This window comes from Schistocerca nitens, chromosome 11 (genome assembly GCF_023898315.1).
Source record: "Schistocerca nitens isolate TAMUIC-IGC-003100 chromosome 11, iqSchNite1.1, whole genome shotgun sequence".
In the NCBI taxonomy this organism is placed as follows: domain Eukaryota; kingdom Metazoa; phylum Arthropoda; class Insecta; order Orthoptera; family Acrididae; genus Schistocerca; species Schistocerca nitens.
The window spans coordinates 199,440,259-199,462,276 of NC_064624.1; positions in this window are offsets into that span (position 1 = coordinate 199,440,259).

Sequence of the window (22,018 nt, forward strand, 5' to 3'; positions counted from 1 at the left end):
CAGCAAGATTGGGTTACCGTAAGTTCTGTGCACGATGGGTGCCCAAAATTCTTACCGACCACCACAAAACTCAAAGAATGGCCTCTGCATTAGACTTTCTGTCACGTAATGAGGACGAAGGAGAACCATTGTTAAACAGAATCGTGACCGGTGACGAAACCTGGATTAAGTACGTGAACCCTGAGACAAAAGAACAATCGAAGATGTGGGCACATTCAAATTCGCCTACCAAACCGAGAAAAGCCTCGCAAGATTTTTCTGCCAGAAAACTGATGGCAACGGTGTTTTGGGATGCCAAAGGGGTGTTGTCGGTTTAATTCGTGGAACGTGGTACGACTATTAATCAAGACGTGTACTGTGAAACAATAAAAAAGTTACGACGGGCTATACAGAACAAACGCCGTGGTATGCTGACTTCCGGTATCGTTTTTTGCACGATAACGCCCGTCCTCACTCTGCTCGCAGAACAACGGCCCTTCTCGAGTCCTTCAAGTGGGACGTTATCAACCATCCACCTTACAGCCCAGACCTGGCGCCAAGTGATTATCACCTCTTCATGCATTTGAAGAAATGGCTCGGGTCACAGCGGTTTGATGACGACGAAGAGCTCAAAGATGCGGTCACAGGCTGGCACCAGGCACAAGCGGGTGATTTTTATGCAGAAGGAGTTTCAAAGCTTGTGAAGAGATACGATAAGTGCCTCAATCGCTATGGAGACTATGTAGAAAAATAGTGCAAAGATGTAGTTGTAAGATGTATATATTAAAATATTTTTATTTAACTTGGTGTATTTTTTTAAATCAACCGGAGGTTACTTTCTGAACGGCCCTCGTATTAAAGTCGGCGTGGAGTATAGACAACTGTCCAACTTGCTTGCTCGAACTCTTGCAACGTTCCATCCACTAAAAACGATTCTTAGTTTGATAAACAATCTTGGTCCTCTTCGCCGACAGAATATACTAATTCCAATCCCAAAGAAAGCAGGTGTTGACAAATGTGAAAATTACCGAACTATCAGTTTAATAATCCACGGCTGCAAAATACTAACACGAATTCTTTACAGACGAATGGAAAAACTGATAGAAGCGGACCTTGGGGAAGATCAGTTTGGATTCCGTAGAAATGTCTGAACACCGGAGGCAATGCTGACCTTACGACTTATCTTAGAAGAAAGATTAAGGAAAGGCAAACCTACGTTTCTAGCATTTGCAGGCGTAGAGAAAGCTTTTGAAAATGTTGATTGGAATACTCTCTTTCAAGTTCTGGAGGTGGCAGGGGTAAAATATAGGGAGCGAAAGGCTATTTACGATTTAAACATTAAACATTAAATTATCTCACTAAAAAAAAAATCTGTAGTTGCTCCATTATCGCGGCGGGTATGAAAGTTTCGCATATTAATCATACGGCAAAATCCTCTGCATTTTGTGTGTTATCATTTCCCAAAAACTTGTTTCGACACCTCGAACGGTTTATTTGATTAGGATTTACAAATATTTCTCCCTCGTTTTTTCGTTGGCGAGTGCTTTCATGACGGAATATTCTCTTTCAAATTCTGAAGATGGCAGGGGTCAAATACAGGGAGTGAAAAGCTATTTACAATTTGTACAGAAACCAGATGGCACTTATAAGAGACTAGGGGCACGAAAGGGAAGCAGTGGTTGGGAAGGGAGTGAGAAAGGGTTGTATCCTATCCCCGATGTTATTCAATATATATATTGAGCATGCAGTAAAGGAAACAAAAGAAAAATTTGGATTAGGAATTAAAATCCATGGAGAAGAAATAAAAACTTTTGAGGTTTGACACTGTAGTTTTGTCAGAGACAGCAGAGGGCTTAGAAGAGCAGTTGAATGGAATGGACAGTGTCTTGAAAGGAGGATATAAGATGAGCATCAACAGAAGCAAAACGAGGATAATGGAATATAGTCGAATCAAGTCGGGTGATGCTGAGAAAATTAGATTAGGAAATGAGACACTTAAAGTAGTAAAGGAATTTTGCTATTTGGGGAGCAAAATAACTGATGATGGTCGAAGTAGAGAGGATATAAAATGTAGACTGGCAATGGCAAGGAAAGCGTTTCTGAAGAAGAGAAATTTGTTAACATCGAGTATAGATTTAAGTGTCAGGAAGTCGTTTCTGAAAGTATTTGTATGGAGTGTAGCCACGTATGGAAGTGAAACATGGGCAATAAACAGTTTAAACAACAGGTGAATAGAAGCTTTGGAAATGTGGTGCTACAGAAGAACGCTGAAGATTAGATGAGTGGATCACATAATAATGAGGAGGTATTGAATAGAATTGGAGAGAAGAGAAATTTGTGGCACAACTTGAGAAGAAGAAGGGACCGGTTGGTAGGACATGTTCTGAGGCATCGAGGGATCACCAATTTAGTATTGGACGGCAGGGTGGAAGGTAAGAATCGAAGAGGGAAACCGAGAGATGGATACACTAAGCAGATTCAGAAGGATGTAGGCTGCAGTAGGTACTGGGAGATGAAGAAGCTTGCACAGGATAGAGTAGCATGGAGAGCTGCATCAAACCAGTCTCTGGAGTGAAGACCAGAACAACAACAACAAGAACAGTTTAATGTAATAATTGGCAATCTTGTAAATACTGTAAATAAATTTAATGGGGGACGAAAGGAGAGTACCTCCTCGTCGTGTTCCATGGAAAAGACAAAAAGTCGGCGAAATGTCTCCTGAAATTTCTAAACCATTCTCTAATCAAGACCGACAAGACTATCTCAATGACAAAGCCTTTTCTAGGGAATAATCGCAGCATTCACCTTGAGAGGTTCTTACAATCGTAGTCTGTCTGGGCGGACACCGAATACGAGATCATTGCAGCGGGAACGCAAGTAAAAGTCATGCAATGTAACCCGTACTTTCGCCCTCTGCTAGAAGATGAGCAAACCAACATGTAATTAGCAAAGACAAAATAAATTATTATAAAAAAGCGATTGGTCGCAGTTTCGCATCTATACGTTAAAACCAGTTTCTAGTAACACGTGTCGTAGACTGCAGCAGGCCTGTTGAGGATGCGGCTAGGCGAGTGCTTGCGGTAAAATGGGGCGGTCAGGCGTCATTACGTAACGCACCGCTGCCCACTGCTAGCTGGTAGCGTAGGAGAGGTGTAAACAATGTGCTGCCTTGAGAGGAACGATCACAATTAGGTTCGGCGTAGTCTTACGTACGAACAAACAGTATACAGTGGGTATCATAAGTAATGGCGTAATCGCATACAGTTGAAAGTACACGATACTAGAAGCAAAAACTCAGTAAACATAGGGTCGAATATGCATACCGTAAGAGATACGAGCGATTTTTCATCTTCGATACTGTGAAACAAATCTCTTCTACTGCAAGCTTCACAGAAAGCAAAAAGTTGTGGTGAATAGCACATATAATGTTGGGAGGGTGGTAAATTCTAGTTTATGGGGGAGTTATCACAAAGGGAGTCCCACAGGGTTCAATTTTAGGCCCTCTGCTGTCCCTTATTCATGTGAATGGCCTCTCTCTTAACGTTCAGGAAGCGGAACTAGTACTTTTTGCAGATACACGAGTGTTATAATAAATCCCATTCCAGAAAAAGCAGCTGAAGATATTGTTAAGGATGTCTTTCAAAGAATTATTAAGTGGTTCTGAGAAAATCGACTCTCCTTTAATGTGAAAAAAAAAATTACATCCAGTTCTGTACACCGAATAGAGTCATACCGACAATTGATATAGCATATGAACAGGGCTCAGTTAACAGGGCAGATTTATCCAAATTTTTGGGTGTTCACATTGATGACGAACTGGAATATGCATATTACTGAGCTTCTCAAGCAATTAAGTTCAGCTTCTTTTGCTCTTAGTAATCGCTACTCTTGGGAATGAACAGATCAGCCTCCTAACGTACTTTGCATATTTCCACTCAATAATGCCTTATGGAATAGTTTTCTGTGGTAACTCACCACTTCGACATGAAGTATTGATTGCACAAAAGACAGCAGTGAGAATAATTTGGGGTGTTCACCCTGGGACGTCATGTAGGCACCTATTCAAGGAGTTACGTATTTTAACTGCACCATAAGAGTACATATAGGCTATTCGCTAATGGAATTCGTTACACATAATCCATCTCAATTCGCGAAGAACAGTGATGTTCATACGTACAACACTAGAGGGAAAAATGACCTTCCTAGCCGTTATTTAAGCTGTCAGTTGCTCAAAAAGGAGTACATTGTTCAGCAACAAAAGTCTTTGATCATTTGCCCAACAATATAATGTGTCTGGCAGGTAGCAGATCAAGTTTTAAATCTACCCTAAAATCATTTATTTTGGACAACTCCTTCTACTCCATGGACGAGTTTCTGCTTCAGCAATGGTGAAAAAAATGTTGCACCTCTAAATGTAGTTGCATGTGTAGAACTAAAAATTTCAGTAATATTAATATTAGGACTATTCATTTGTTTATATATATCCTGTAATCTGACTTGTTCCACATTATATCGATAAAATAATGGGGAAAATGATCTACGGAACATGACATAACGAAAACTAAACTAAAAGTAAACTCTTTTCTTTCCATATTTTTGGAAGTGACAATATGGACCAAAACAAGAACAAAATTTCCAGTAAACATGTGCTCTAAAATGCATACCTTAAAAGTTATGAACTGTTGTTCATTAGAAGAGTTGTGTTGCAAAGTACCGCAGATGAACAAGTGTTCATAACTTTTGAGGTATGCATTTTAGAGCACATATTTACTGGACATTTTTTTCTTGTTTTGGTCCACACTACCAGTTCGTAAGATATGGAAAGCAAAGAACTTGCAGTAGAAGAGATTTGTTTCACAGTATCGAAGGTGAAAAATTGCTCGTAGATCTTAAGGTTTGCATTTTCGAGTCCATGTTTACTGAGACTTTTTTGCTACTAGTAACGTGTACTTCCAACTGTACGCGTTTACGCCATTACTTATGATACACCCTGTATACGGCGCAGTGGTTAAGGGGGAATTCCACATTGAAATTAAGCTTTACCTCTACTTTGTTGATAGCAACCAAATTTTAAAATCGTGTATACTATTGTAAAGATGTAGCAATACCAAAGTTCAGAACTCCATAACTTCACTGGTTCTCGAGTTTTAAATATTTAATATGATTTTAATAGTGTTCTTGAAAACCAACTTTTGGTACTCACAGCACATTTATTTATTTATTTATTATTTATTTAGCGCATGACTAATACAGACATATCATGAAATTAAATTACATATACATGTGTACATATTGACACACAAGAAACTTAAGTTTGTCTTTACAACTGAATATCCAGTCCTTCAATCCAGCGCTCTGCATCAGGAGTTGCTAGCAGGAAGTATTTCTTCGCTGGAAACACGAGTTTCCTGAATGGCGACGACATCGATATTGCTGTCCAGCAAAAATTTTGACAGGTAGTCACACTTTGCCCTGCTAAACTCTTTTCAGAGCTCATTAACAAGAAACATTGGACCAACTATCAGACTCCTTCAACTCACAACACAATTTTCACAATTTTCATTTTGCAGGTACATTCTCAACACATAGTTCAACGGTTCTGTGCATCCACTTTATGAGAAATATTAGTAATTTCGTTCCCAGTGCATATTTAAAATTTCAGCCTTAAATTTTCTTCAATTATCGGCACATAAATATGATGATAAAATAAACAAATTACATTAAAAAAAAAGAATGGCTCTGAGTACTATGGGACTTAACTTCTAAGGTCATCAGTCCCCTAGAACTTAGAACTACTTAAACCTAAGTAACCTAAGGACATCACACGCATCCATGCCCTAGGCAGAATTCGAACCTGTGACCGTAGCGGTCGCGCAGTTCCAGAGTGTAGCGCCTAGAACAGCTCGGCCACCCTGGCCGGCCAATTACGTTTTGGATGATATTAATGCATAGAAGTACGAAAACACCTCGAGACTACTCCCTACAAAAATTTTATTGCAAGTGGTTAATATTTATGATGAAAAAGTCGGCACTGAACTTAGAACAACAAACTTATCGTAAAACGGATTTTAACATTTATCAAAAAACGAATCTTACTACGCGACACTACACTCTAGAATTCACCGGCGCCATAACGTTTTCCCTTCTTGCTTGTATGAGGCTTCTTCTTGTAATTTCAACACCAAGGTAGCATTTTTCTTGAACTTTCTGAACAGAAACCTACTCACAGTCTTCTTGAGGGGGATACTGTGGCAGGAAATACGTGATCACGAGCCAATGACTATCTCCTTGGACCTTGTTGAGAGCACCGAACAGGACTTCACCGTGTTACCTAAATTTATATGTACACAGTCAACGGGTAAAGGAACGGATTTCCAAGGATTGCCTGCGAGTTGTTTCTCTTCAGTTTTCCTGGAAATCTAGCAACTTGTTTTTCCCAGTTTGAGTTTATGCCAAGTTCGGTGTAAACCTGGATCTGTTTGATGCTGATAGAAATTACAAATTACACAGGCTAACCAAAAAAAAATTTTTGAAACTTTTTGAACTTCGTTTGCTGATCTTTACAGATTTTTATGAACTGAATCCAAATCTAGCCTTAGTTTTTTTGTATCAGTCATACTTTTCGAGCAATATGCTTTTTACTATACAGGGTGTCCCAGCTATCTTGTCCACCCAAAATATCTCTGGAACAATAACAGCTATTGGAAAATGACTTTCACCGGTATCAATGTAGGGCTGGGGTCCATGAATGTACATATTTCGAAACATTCTAAAACGAAAGAATATGTGTTTTTTAACACAAACTTATGTTTTTTTAAGTGGACCTCCTATATTTTTTCTTCTGCAATCCATAGCATGACAAAGCACAGATACAATGGCGTTGATTGCATCGCAATATTCCCATTACATCCCGAGATATTGAGACGCGAAGTTGACGCTTGAAACACCCGACATGCGCTGCTAGCGCACGTCCTGGGGCTCAGGCGTGAACCCCATGCTGCCCGTAATCGCAGCAGGATGGCAGCAGACCGTATTATTCGTTTCGGACCTCTTGATAAGTATGGAAGTGTGATTACGCATGTCAATCACATCGCGATTACGGGCAGCATGGGGTTCACGCCTGAGCCTCAGGACGCGCGCTAGCAGCGCATGTCGGGTGTTTCAAGCGTCAACTTCGCGTCTCAATATCTCGGGATGTAATGGGAATATTGCGATGCAATCAACGCCATTGTGTATGTGCTTTGTCATGCTATGGATTGCAGAAAAAAAAATACAGGAGGTCCATTTGAAAAAACATAAGTTTGTGTTAAAAAACACATATGCCTTCGTTTTAGAATGTTTCCAAATATGTACATTCATGGGCCCCAGCCGTACATTGACACCGGTGAAAGTCGTTTTCCAATAGCTGTTATTGTTCCAGAGATATTTTGAGTGGACAAGATAGCTGGGACACCCTGTATAGTATAAAAATCCTATGCTATATGGTAAACAGGGAAATTAATGAAATGCTTTGTTACAACATAAGCATAGTTCGTATTTACAGTAAGCTACTTAAAACAATGGGATGTGTTAATAGAGGTTTCACTTGTCACCTGCAACTGGTTTGTATTTTCTTTATCTTTTTTCTTTGAAGCTTCTTGTGTAGCTTCTTCTACGATGAGTCGCTTGCTGAACTTCTCGGTGAAGCGACCAACAGTAGTCCCCCACCATGTTGGTGTTCCAGCGGCCTTGGTAGTGTTTCTCCATCACTTTATTGTCCAGGCGAAAACGCTCTTCTTGCTCCTCACTAACATCTCCCATATTGTCCAGGAAGCAATCAGGGTGACTGCTCAAAAAGTGAAGTTTCGGGCTCATTAAACATCCTAAAATTTTAAACTTCTTTAACATTGTAGCTGTAATAGAAACCTATTATAAACCTTTTTCACGTCCTAAGAACTTTGTAACGACTTGCTTGAATGATACCCGTGCTTCTTTCTCATTTAAGGTCATTGTGAACTCAAAGTTAACACCAAACATCAATATTCTAATGTCAGGTCCGATAAAAACACCTTCTTTTAGTTTAGCTTCTCAAAGCTGTGGAAACTTTTGGCAGAGATACTTAAAACATGGTCCATCTTTAGGCAAAGCCTTTACAGACTGTTTCATTAGGCCTAACTTTATATGTAGAGGTGGTAGGAGTACGTATTTTGGATCTACGAGGTTTCTGCGTAGAATGTTCTTCTCATCAGGTTTTAAAGACTCCCTCACAGGCCAGTTCTTTCTGCACAATTGTTGATCCCTAGCCTACTGTCCCATTCACACAAGAAACATGGAAATTTCGTAAAGCGACCTTGCTGACCAACGAGCACGCATGTTACTTTTAGATCGCCACATACCATCCAACCATAAGCAGAATAGCCTATTTTATTTAGCACTATTTCCAGGTTTTCATAGCTATCTTTCATATGTACAGAATGTCTAACAGGTATAGATGCATACAGGTTACCATTGTGTAATGATAAAACAGCCTTTAAACTAGTTTTGGATGAATCAATAAGCAGCCTCCAATATTCCTTTTTGTATTCAATACCAAACTCATTCATCAGACCGGGAATGTCTGAGCAGCACACTAAATCACCTTATTGTTGAAAAAACTTGGGAAATTGGTGCTCTCTTTTTTTGTACACGTATTTGCTAGTTCCAACTGCCAACAAGTTCTTTTATTTTAAGGGGCTCCGGAAAGGCTCAAAATCATGAAAAGTTCAATTTTTACTTTTTTGCGTTTTCTGAATCTGCAGACTATTACCTTTTAATAGATATATAATTTATTCAATTCCGAAGACTACAACTATTTTTAAATTTTTTTTGAAATGTGTTCTACATGGGCGTGACCCACTGTGGCGCTGTTAAACTGCTGTCAAATGGTGTTATTATTAACGTCCGTGTTCATCAGGTACATTTTAGTGATGTGAGATAAAGTATGTGTTGTGGCTAACCTGTGATGGTTCAATGTATATCGCTGGTGTGATTGTCGATTGTTTCATGTTTATTTACTCTGTCGTTATCTCGAAAATATTCGTAATTAATTCTGTTTCTTGAGTCTCTGTTTTGTTGAAGTATAATAATGAGTAAAAGTAAAGTTATTAGAAATACTCTGAAGGCTTTTAAGAAGAGGAGAAATGTTGGAAAGCCAAAGGTATGTGTTATTAGTGTAAACAATAAAGACGATAACCAAGTGAGTGAACCTAACCTCTCAAGTACACCTGCCCATAGCAGTCAAAGTGGGAAAGAAAATACTTCACAGAAGAAGCTTAGTTCAATGAGTGAAAACTATGAATGTTTTATGGGCGAATCGGATGTGAATGAAATATTTGATATGTCGGTTCTCAAAGGAATTTTTTCAAACTGTGTAAGATGTATTCATTGTAGTGAAGTTGGTCTGGAACTCTCCATAATGAAGCACGTAGGACTTGCTAGTGAAATACAACTGAAATGTGATAAGTGTTCATACATGACCAGCTTTGGAACAGTGTTGCAGTAACTGCAACTGAAGAAAAAGGTAGCAAAATCTACGAACACAACAACGAGCGATGCTTGCTTTAGACAAGGAACGCCTTCGGGCTGCAGACAGGGCTGTAAAGAGTCTAGAAATACAATAAGAGTAAACAGGAGGAGGAACAAGAGGAAGCTGGAGGAGGAGTTTGCAGAGGATGAAGATAATCCATCCTATGGACCTGGAATGCACTAAAAAGTTAATCCAATCTTTGTCGCTCGATTCCCAAAACTTTTATTTTCTCATACTAATTACATGTTTTCTAAGGATCTTCCAAACATATTTGTTTCAAACTTCCAGTAAATGTTACACAGTACCTTCTGCATAATTTAACACAGCCTTTTTGCAAAAAACTGTATATTTTTGAATATATAAATAAAAAATTGCAAAAAAATGTTGTGAATTTTCATTACAATTGAAAAAAAAATCATCTTTAATAACTGAACTAAAATTTTGTAAAATCCCTGTGTTAAGTTGTAGCCCATATTCCAATAAATAATCTGTAAAAAGTTCAACTTCCTACCTCAAATATTTTGTGAGGAAAGATGTAATTTATAAGCGTTATTTTAACATTGCAAGTATAGGGCGTTCCGGAGCCCCTTAATCTAGAGCCAAGCAATTCAGCTTTTTCTTTCGTTACGCCCAGATCCCTAACCAAAACGGTAAGCTCGGTCATAGTAAACAATTTGTGCTCTAGACTTTCTGTATTACAATGGAATTCATGATCATCTCGTTCATCTAAATCAGATCGTACATCGGAAAATACTTCTGTTGGAGCAGAATTTAAATCACCTGGTGGTTCAGGAGCCGGCAAATCTACACCATGCCCTACTGGTCGGATGGCGGACGGAAGGTTGGGGTAGCTTATTACCTTCTTGGTTTTCGAATTATGACCAGTAATATCAACACTGCAAAAGTAGCAATCATGGCAATGATTTCTTGGCTCCCTCCATGTCATAGGAACAACAAATCTAAACGGTTTTAATAAAATATGGCGTTTCAGTCTTCGATCGCTATACTTTATTTTCAGTTTTAATTTAAAAAAATTAAAAAAAAAGAATATTCGCCATTAATATATACGGTGAAATAATAACAGATGCACAATTGTTTAGGTAGAGGGCACTTTTTACTGTTACCAATCAGGTTACTCTTAAAAACTGCGATATAAGGTTTTAACAGATTGAAATTTACTTTACTTATGACAGCGAACCGAGTGTTCCGCACGGACAAGTTACTCTGTAACTACAATATATGGTATGTTGGCATTTAATACGTTCCAAAATTTCTTTTTGTAAACTAAGATGTTTCTATCACTAACTGTATCTCTTTTATTAATTACATTTTTAACGTTGTCTAACAGATCTGAAGATGGGCAGCTAGCCCGAAACCGGTAACTGAAAATAAAGTATAGCGATCGAAGACTGAAACGCCATATTTTATTAATGAACGATCGCGGAATTCCCATTGAGACAATTATGTCTAGTTTTGCTAAACGGTTTTTTTCTCCTTTTTGGACAATTTTCGCAGATCTTCAACAAACACATAACATACCTTATATGGCGCCCAAGATTTATTTTGATCACCAAGTTTAGATCCAAAGTACGATAGATAAACCTTTTTCACAAAGTCTGTAATGTTTCTTTGGTGGTTTTTAATCACTAATCCACCACAAATATAACAAAAACTGTCAGCAGAGTTTTTAAAACCATGCTTAGACATTGTACTGAGCACATGTACAGGAAACGGGAAACTGAGGTTAGGTTGACAGTAAACAAAACAACATCTGTTAATACAAAAACAGAATCGACCTTTTCCTGCCAGCAAATGTTTTTCAGCAGTGCTACCAACGCCATCTACATTCATTACACCTCAATTTTAAATTATTTTAACTGTATAAAGGCTGTTAAATTCTTTAAAATATCGCTTAATTTAATAAATTTAAGAGTAAAATGTGAAGAAATGGTGGGTAATACAATTTTTTAAGTATCATATTTGTATTTCCCACCCTGAAAAACATAAGAATAAGGTATTTTCAGCAAAAAAGTTTTTCCGTCGGTGGCCAGTGTTACCTTTGGCTTCTCCCAGTGTGCCACACCCCATTAAGCAGTCGGTATTTCAAACATTTCTTAGTCGTACTTGTACTTGGAACACAGCCAAATGGTTTTGGGATCTACGAGTAAAAACTCCAAACAGGTGGAACTCCAAACAGGTGGAGTCATTAAACTTATTTTGAAAAAAATTGAAGTTTTAGGGTGGAGTCTCCCCTTAAACTAGAGTGTAGCTGTTTTTAAAGGGGTGAAAAGTAGCTTAATGATCGGGTTAACAACCTCATAGTAGCAGACACATCAACATCAACGTATCAGCGCAGGATGCCTAGTCTATGTGTTTACTGTATGTGATGCTATCTTGATACGCTTGGTGTTCTATACTCCTGGAAATTGAAATAAGAACACCGTGAATTCATTGTCCCAGGAAGGGGAAACTTTATTGACACATTCCTGGGGTCAGATACATCACATGGTCACACTGACAGAACCACAGGCACATAGATACAGGCAACAGAGCATGCACAATGTCGGCACTAGTACAGTGTATATCCACCTTTCGCAGCAATGCAGGCTGCTATTCTCCCATGGAGAGGATCGTAGAGATGCTGGATGTAGTCCTGTGGAACGGCTTGCCATGCCATTTCCACCTGGCGCCTCAGTTGGACCAGCGTTCGTGCTGGACGTGCAGACCGCGTGAGACGACGCTTCATCCAGTCCCAAACATGCTCAATGGGGGACAGATCCGGAGATCTTGCTGGCCAGGGTAGTTGACTTACACCTTCTAGAGCACGTTGGGTGGCACGGCATACATGCGGACGTGCATTGTCCTGTTGGAACAGCAAGTTCCCTTGCCGGTCTAGGAATGGTAGAACGATGGGTTCGATGACGGTTTGGATGTACCGTGCACTATTCAGTGTCCCCTCGACGATCACCAGTGGTGTACGGCCAGTGTAGGAGATCGCTCCCCACACCATGATGCCGGTTGTTGGCCCTGTGTGCCTCGGTCGTATGCAGTCCTGATTGTGGCGCTCACCTGCACGGCGGCAAACACGCATACGACCATCATTGGCACCGAGGCAGAAGCGACTCTCATCGCTGAAGACGACACGTCTCCATTCGTCCCTCCATTCACGCCTGTCGCGACACCACTGGAGGCGGGCTGCACGATGTTGGGGCGTGAGCGGAAGACGGCCTAACGGTGTGCGGGACCGTAGCCCAGCTTCATGGAGACGGTTGCGAATGGTCCTCGCCGATACCCCAGGAGCAACAGTGTCCCTAATTTGCTGGGAAGTGGCGGTGCGGTCCCCTACGGCACTGCGTAGGATCCTACGGTCTTGGCGTGCATCCGTGCGTCGCTGCGGTCCGGTCCCAGGTCGACGGGCACGTGCACCTTCCGCCGACCACTGGCGACAACATCGATGTACTGTGGAGACCTCACGCCCCACGTGTTGAGCAATTCGGCGGTGCGTCCACCCGGCCTCCCGCATGCCCACTATACGCCCTCGCTCAAAGTCCGTCAACTGCACATACGGTTCACGTCCACGCTGTCGCGGCATGCTACCAGTGTTAAAGACTGCGATGGAGCTCCGTATGCCACGGCAAACTGGCTGACACTGACGGCGGCGGTGCACAAATGCTGCGCAGCTAGCGCCATTCGACGGCCAACACCGCGGTTCCTGGTGTGTCCGCTGTGCCGTGCGTGTGATCATTGCTTGTACAGCCCTCTCGTAGTGTCCGGAGCAAGTATGGTGGGTCTGACACACCGGTGTCAATGTGTTCTTTTTTCCATTTCCAGGAGTGTAGTAATGTCTTTCAAAACTTTGAGCGCAACCAAAAAATTCAGTTTACAACAACATTAGAATAGCTTTCGTGCAAGAGTAAGCACAGTTGGAAGGCGAACAGCGAGAAACTGACTAAAATAAAGAAAGAAGAAACAGAAATGCTTTTAAGTGTGTAAGAGGTCCGAGCAGATGTAATTTCGATGTATTGCTCACGCGCTGCCTGTGATATGCAAGGTATAAGAGAATCTCTGACCAGAGAGCAGTGTTGACTGCAGTAGGAACTGTGTAGCTGTAGCAGTAAGTTGTCGCTAGTCTGGAGTCTGCCCTGGTCTGGTCTGGTGTATCGTGTTGGCTGGCCCGGTCGCGGTGCAGCGATGCCGGAGCCTGAGTATTATTGTATAAGGTAAAAAAGCACCCTCGCGCATATGTAGTATTGTTATCTCAAGTCCCATGTAAATGTTTTAAAAATGTCCTAATAATAATCTTTCTCATAAAAAGTAACTTTTAACAACCATTCATTTCAATTTAAAGAATTTACTAATTTCTCCAATCCATGATCATCCCGATTGTTGCAAAAGAAAAATCAGTTGTTTCTTTTCATAAATGTTAAATCTATCGGCCAGCATTGCACAGGGCTGTGCCAGAAAAATTTATTGTAAGAGCAGATATATATGCGTTATCCGGCGACTTCATTGAGGTAAGAATTTTTCTTTTTTATTCAGAATGATCTTTCAGGGCCATGACGCAGCACTGCTGACGTCCAAAATTTACCAGGTTAAATTCACAGTGAATTATTGAAAAGTTATAAGTGAGCGAGAATTTAATTGAGACGTTAGTTACATTGTATTATTACCAGGTTACTGCATTTACTTTCTTTGTTGGGACGTTACACTAAATGTAAACGACATAATTATAATTTTTTTACTGTTGAGAGGTTAAGGAATTTTTCTGTTTTGAGGTTACACTAAATGTGAATGAATTTTTTTGGGGAGATTACACTTGTCGACATTATTCATATTATTTTTTATTTTTGTGGGGAGGTTACAAGTGATATGACTGAAGAAAGTAGTCATCATACGGGATCACAGAAATAAAGATCTCAATAATTTTCCCAACATTTTCAGTTCGAGAATACATTTCTGTTTTTTTTTTTTTTTTTTTTCTGTGGAGGAACACTCAACGAACGAATCAGCAGTCAGATCAGGTTACCGTAACTGCTTTCCATCTTGCAGAGGGTCCCGCGCGTTCACCGGTTTCCTCGTTATGCCGACAGTGTAGAAGCTCCGCTAGAGCCGGAACTTAAAATACCTGCAGTGTGACGTTTGGGTTGATTATAGTTTCATAGGAAAATTAGTCTCGCCAACTGCTGCTTCCTCAATGTAAATTTTCACGACTTATAGCAGTTAGTATTACGTCGATGTTTAGAAGTACACGTACATGCTGCTTTTTTCCGTAACGAAGAGAACCAAATCCGCCCACACAAGCTCACTGGCAGACTTAAGAGCTTGCCTTCGAATTAGCATTACTCAAAAAATGTTACCAGACGTTGATCCTGCAGTGAAAACTGGAATATGTTATGTTATGTTATGTTATGTTATGTTAACCGGGGGCCTAGAAACGACGGAGAGGCTCCGCCCCCGCCGCAGCCGCAGTGGTCCACAACCCCACGACGACTACCGCAGTCCACTTCACCCTTCCGCCGCCCCACACCGAACCACTGTTTCAGGGTTATTGTGCGGTTCGGCCCCCGGTGGACCCCCCAGGCAACGTCTCACACTAGACGAGTATAACCCCTATGTTTGCGCGGTAGAGCAATGGTGGCGTACGCGTACCTGGAGAACTTGTTTGCGCAGCAACCGCCGACATTATGTAGCTGAAGCGGAATAAGGGGAACCGGCCAGGATTCGTCGAGGCAGATGGAAAACCGCCTGAAACCCATCCACAGACTGGCCGGCTCACCGGACCTCGACGCAAATCCGCCGGGCGGATTCGTGCCGGGGACCGCACGGCCAACCGGGCGGGCAAAAAGTAGAATAAGTGACATTTATTGACATTTTGTGTTTTTATGTTTAACGTGTAAATAAAATGGTAATGAAATATAAGTTTGTGAATTTAAATTTCGTGTTCAAATGGCAGTCGTGATAAGACTTATAACGATATGTTTACGTAATGTCTATACATAATCATACAGTTATAGATGTCCCCGTTCGTAGTCGCTAATTATGACAGTATGTTTACTTTTGTGCTGTAACATATAGCTATAATCAGCGGTGGAAACATATTTGCCAACGCCGACCGTGTGCGGCTGTTTCTTGTTGGATCGTCTGATCAGTCGGAAGTTGCATTGAAGAGGAGAGTAAATCCCTATTCAAAATATAATTAGTTTTGGATAGCTCAACATGAATTTCCTAAGGGACCGTAGTTTATCATGCATTTACCAGTAGAGTATTGGGCGGAGAAAGTATTTCGCCGCATGCAACTTCCGTCCGATTTCGACGAAAGAATTCGTGGCTGTGAACTCTCTATTTGGCAGAAACATAAAGAAAATTAAATAACTTTATGAAGGAGTGAGACATTGATTCTATACTAAATAAATAGTCCATACGCCAGTTGCATTGAACTCTGAATTTATGGCAATTAATAGATGAACTTACACTGGAATGAAGGATTTAACATGGATGCCGTTTTGACTGGCCCTTCTCTTCTCGTAATGAAAACAATTCCTTTGACGTTTTCACATACACGTCGCACAATAAATCTACTGCTATGCAGTATTGCACATTTAGTATTGCACTTTTACTTTACACTAAAATAATAGTGTTTTTAACGATAATAATACGGCGGCAAGACATGCGCGTCCGACACAAGTTACAAGAGACAAGAGAAAAAAATGAATAACTGAGTAACTGTTCATCCAGAATATCTCGTACATCAAAAGAATGTGTAAAAGTGTTCTTCTTCTGTCCGTTTTTCGCGCCGCGGTTTTCAAAGTCAGTAACTCACTGCATCTCTGACGGCGCTTCGACAATCAACACGTTACGTCACAGGTCGTCCACCTTTTTTGCAAGTTCGCATTAATACAACACTCTTGAAAATAAGTCTGTCATGAAACGCGTTAGTGAGCCACTGCGAAGCAATAGGTTATTGCTCCTGCTATGGTGCGAGCGCCGGCCGCGGTGGTCTGGCGGTTCTAGGCGCGGAGTCCGGAACCGCGCTGCTGCTACGGTCGCAGGTCCGAATCCTGCCTCGGGCATGGATGTTTGTGATGTCCTTAGGTTAGTTAGGTTTAAGTAGTTCTAGGCGACTGATGACCTCAGAAGTTAAGTCGCATAGTGCTCAGAGCCACTTGAACCATATGGTGCGAGCGCCGGGCAGCTGACACGAGCAGCTGCGCTGAACTGCCACATTTCTTAGTGTGGCTGTACCTAGGGTGACCAGATGCAATTGTTTAAAAAGGAGGACAAACAGCTTCAGAAAGGAGGACAAAGGAAGAAAAAAAAGAGGTCACATCAAACGGGTCTACTGCAGATGAGGACACCACCTATCATCTTTGGACAAGTCACGTGACTGCCGGGAATTACCGGTGATACTAGTAGTTAATTGTTACTGGTGGTCAGGTGGTGGTTAGATGAGCAATATAAAAAAAAAATTAAAAACATTGATTGTGGTGACAGTGTGGCGTCAGTTGTTTCGTTATGTCAACAAAGCGAAAAACGTAAGACCATTCACCTCCCTTCATTCGACGCACCGCTACCAACATCTACAATTCAAGCAGCAGCTGACGGCATGTAAACTGCACTTTAAGCTTCCGAATACAAAGAAATTGAATCACTATGAAACAATGAAATAAAACCATCACAGTTGATCTGTCGAGTTATTTCTTACCTTTATTGGTTAGACCGAGCGAGGTGGCGCAGTGGTTAGCACACTGGACTCGCATTCGGGAGGACGACGGTTCAATCCCGTCTCCGGCCATCCTGATTTAGGTTTTCCGTGATTTCCCTAAATCGTTTCAGGCAAATGCCAGGATGGTTCCTTTGAAAGGGCACGGCCGACTTCCTTCCCAATCCTTCCCTAACCCGAGCTTGCGCTCCGTCTCTAATGACCTCGTTGTCGACGGGACGTTAAACACTAACCACCACCACCACCACCTTTATTGGCCACTGAGACGTACGTTCCAGCTCCATATATCTTGCATTCCGCTTCAAACTCATTTCTCCCTTTCTTAAAGCCGGATATTAGCAAGGAAGGACATCAGAAAATGTACACTTTCGTTTAGGCATAGCCAAATATTTTACGCAACTCACTCGGTTAAAAATTACACTCACAAATCACACGTGCACTGCAGGAAGCCAAGCCAATACAAAGCGAAGATACGAAACGAAAATTTTAAATAATCGATATTTGCATTCGCTTACAGGTCGATCAACGATAACATCGACGATCCTGGTGCCACCTGCTAACACCTCCTTCGTGCGTGTTCATCACGAAGGCTGTGCCAATAGTTAAAGTATTTAAGGAAAGAGCAATAGAACGGAACGAATTGTAAATTAAACTGCATTACGCTCAACTCTGCGAAAAAGCCGGACGCTGTAAAAATCAGACCCGACCCCGGACAGAGAGCTAAAAAGGGGGACATGTCCGGATTAATCCGGACGTCTGGTCACCCTAGCTGTACCTGTGAAAAGCCGTTTAGCCCGGCAGAACCCCCGGGCTCTGTGCAACTGTCGCAACCCCATCGCCGGTGATACCCCGTGACGGGTCGCGGACGGCCAATAGTAAACACGGCGGTAGCACAGCCAGCCGGCGGCGGCACGCAGGTTTAACACCACACCACTGCACTACACTACGCTACACTTTCCCCCGCTCTACCGCGAAACTACTTAAGATGGGCACTTTTGCAAGGCACTTCGAAGTGCGGAGAACAACTCGCTTAAGGGGCTCCGGAGCGCCCTATACTTGCAATGTTAAAATAACGCTTATAAATTACATCTTTCCTCACAAAGTATTTGAGGTAGGAAGTTGAACTTTTTACAGATTATTTATTGGAATATGGGCTACAACTTAACACAGGGATTTTACGAAATTTTAGTTCAGTTATTAAAGATCATTTTTTTTCAATTGTAATGAAAATTCACAACATGTTTTTGCAATTTTTTATTTATATATTCAAAAATATACAGTTTTTTGGAAAAAGGCTGTGTTAAATTATGCAGAAGGTACTGTGTAACATTTACTGAAAGTTTGAAACAAATATGTTTGGAAGATCCTTAGAAAACATGTAACTAGTATGACAAAATAAAAGTTTTGGGAATCGAGCGACAAAGATTGGATTAACTTTTTAGTGCATTCCAGGTCCATAGGATGGATTATCTTCATCCTCTGCAAACTCCTCCTCCAGCTTCCTCTTGTTCCTCCTCCTGTTTACTCTTGCTTGTATTTATACACTCTTTACAGCCCTGTCTGCAGCCCGAAGGCGTTCCTTGTCTAAAGCAAGCATCGTTCGTACCGTGTTAGAACCTGTCTTCATTCCCATATTTCTAAATACCTTGCACCTTACAATGTTGCCATCATTGAAAGTCGCAGCAGCATCATACACACCAAAGTGAAGTGTTTATATTCCAACAAATACAGTCTTGGCGATTCTCGACCATATAACACCATTTACACTTTCATTGGGGTTTTGAGTTTTTCCGTGAATACACTTTTTCAACAGTTCAGGTGCTGCTACGTCTCTGAAAATAGGTTTTATCACCTCCATTATTGCATGAGGCAGACTATGCTTATGAGTGTACACTTCACCAGCTAGCAATCCTTTGTTACATTTACACCAACTGTCTTCTTCTTTGGGACACAAGCTATGTTGGGGATTTTCATGGTCTTTATTGTTTACAGTAATAACACATACCTTTGGCTTTCCAACATTTCTCCTTTTCTTAAAAGCCATCAGAGGATTTCTAATAACTTTACTTTTACTCATTATTATACTTCAACAAAACAGAGACTCAAGAAACAGAATTAATTACGAATAAACATGAAACAATCGACAATCACACCAGCGATATACATTGAACCACCACAGGTTAGCCACAACACATACTTTATCTCACATCAGTAAAATGTACCTGATGAACACGGACGTTAATAATAACACCATTTGACAGCAGTTTAACAGCGCCACAGTGGGTCACGCCCATGTAGAACACATTTCAAAAACAATTTAAAAATAGTTGTAGTCTTCGGAATTGAATGAATTATATATCTATTAAAAGGTAATAGTCTGCAGATTCAGAAAACGCAAAAAAGGGAAAATTGAACTTTTCATGATTTTGAGCCTTTCCGGAGCCCCTTAAACTGAAAGCCACGCACCAACCGACCGACCAACAAATTGGAGACTTGTGTAGGCCCTTTGGCCAACCGACCAACCAGCCTCTCTTGTCGGGATGTTGGTCGGATAGGACCATGCGATAGCTCCCCCACACCCCACACCCCCGCCACAAACCGCATCTCTAATGAAGCCACTCAACAAACTGTGTCGTGGGTACCGCAGTAGTGCCGTAGAAAGAGTAGAAGAAATACAGTATATTTCATAAACGAAAGTATGTCGACCTTCTGTATTTAGATTTTTAGGTTTTATTTCTCATAATAATCGAAAATGAAATCTAAAAACCGAAATAAAGACAGATTAGATCTTAAGATTTCATTTCCGATACATACAGGAAGTAAAACCTAAATAGCAAAGTACAGACAGTCGATGGACGTTTATTCATAAAATATACAGGCTTCATTGATGTAAGTGCTGAAGAAGCCCAACCTATATGCAAGCCTTCTGCTATAAAGAGCAACGTGTGAAATTTCTTTAGTGGCTCTAACAATTGTTAAATGCTTCATTCGTTATGTATCTGATTTATTTATTAGATTACGTTCGCCATATGGTCTCTCTCACTGCCAGTCAGTCTGCTGTTCAGTTTGTCCATCTGTTGATCGGTTCGTCGGTCTGTCGGTTCGTCGGTTCGTCGGTCTGTCGGTTCGTCGGTCTCTCTCACTGCCAGTCTGTCTGCTTTTCAGTTTGTCCATCTGTTAATCGGTTCGTCAGTTCGTCGGTCTGTCGGTTCGTCGGTCTGTCGGTCGGTCGGTCGGTCTGTCGGTTCGTCGGTCTGTCGGTTCGTCGGTCTGTCGGTTCGTCGGTCTGTCGGTTCGTCGGTCTGTCGGTTCGTCGGTCTGTCGGTTCGTCGGTCTGTCTGTTGGTCCGTCGCCTGATAAATTGCTGCACGTGTAGTATTCGTTCTTCTAATCTGAAATCAGTTCTTAAACATACAATGTGATATGTAACGCTTCTATATAAATAAGTCAATGAAGTTTAAACATACATGTTTTGTTTTATTCCCTTTGTCTTACCATGATGTATTTGCTCAGGCAAATATAAATCGTTTTGGACAACTATTGTGGGGATACAACAGCTCTTAATATGAGGTCCTCTGATCTTCAGCGACTGGCTAGAAACTTTAAAGTCACTAACAGCCTCTCCTCGTAGCTCTCAGCCTCTCTAGTGACTGCAGTCTTTGTCGTTAAGAGCGATTTGCTGATATTCAGCAGCTCCGAAATGCGTGTTTCATCCATTCTTAGGTAATTACGAAATCGTCGGCTCCTCAGGTAACAGATCGAGGTCAATTTCTTTCTTTACATTCGCCACTTCTTTGTGCAGCTGGTCCCAGCAGATCTTCGAGTCCTCCCTCGGGCATGGGTGTGTGTGTTTGTCCTTAGGATAATTTAGGTTAAGTAGTGTGTAAGCTTAGGGACTGATGACCTTAGCAGTTAAGTCCCATAAACTTAAACACACATTTGAACATTTTTTTCGCCGCTTCTTTGCCCACAGCTTTCCCTCAGCTTTTTTATTGCGCTTGTCGTCTCGAAAATAGCAAAGACAAAATGGTTCAAATGGCTCTGAGCACTATGGGAATAACATCTATGGTCATCAGTCCCCTAGAACTTACAAGGGAACCTCCCCATCCCCCCCCCCCCCCCCCACAGATTTAGTTGTAAGTTGGCACAGTGGATAGGCCTTGATAAACTGAACACAGATCAATTGAGAAAACAGGAAGAAGTTCTGTGGAACTGTAAAAAAATAAGCAAAATATACAAACTGAGTACTCCATGGGCCACATAGGCAACATCATGGACATAAAGCTCAGGAGCGCCGTGGTCCCGTGGTAGCGTGAGCAGCTGCAGAACGAGAGGTCCTTGGTTCAAGCCTTCCCTGTAGTGAAAATTTTACTTTCTTTATTTTTGCATAGTTATTATCTGTCCGTTCGTTCACTCACGTCTCTGTTCACTATAATAAGTTTAGTGTCTGTGTTTTGCGACCGCATCGCAAAACCACGCGATTAGTAGACGAAAGGACGTGCCTCTCCAATGGCAACCGAAAACATTCGATCGCAAGGTCATAGGTCAACCGATTCCTCCACAGGAAAAAACGTCTGATATATTCTATACGACACTGGTATGTGTGTCACATGGCAGGAATATGTTGTCGACCCACCTAACTTGTACACTTGGCGAATGGGTAAAAAGATTCTTCTACCTTGCCCGATTTAGGTTTTCTTGTGGATGTGATAATCACTCCCAAAAAAGTGATGAAAACATAAGAGTTTGTCACATAAACTGAAAATAAAAAATTA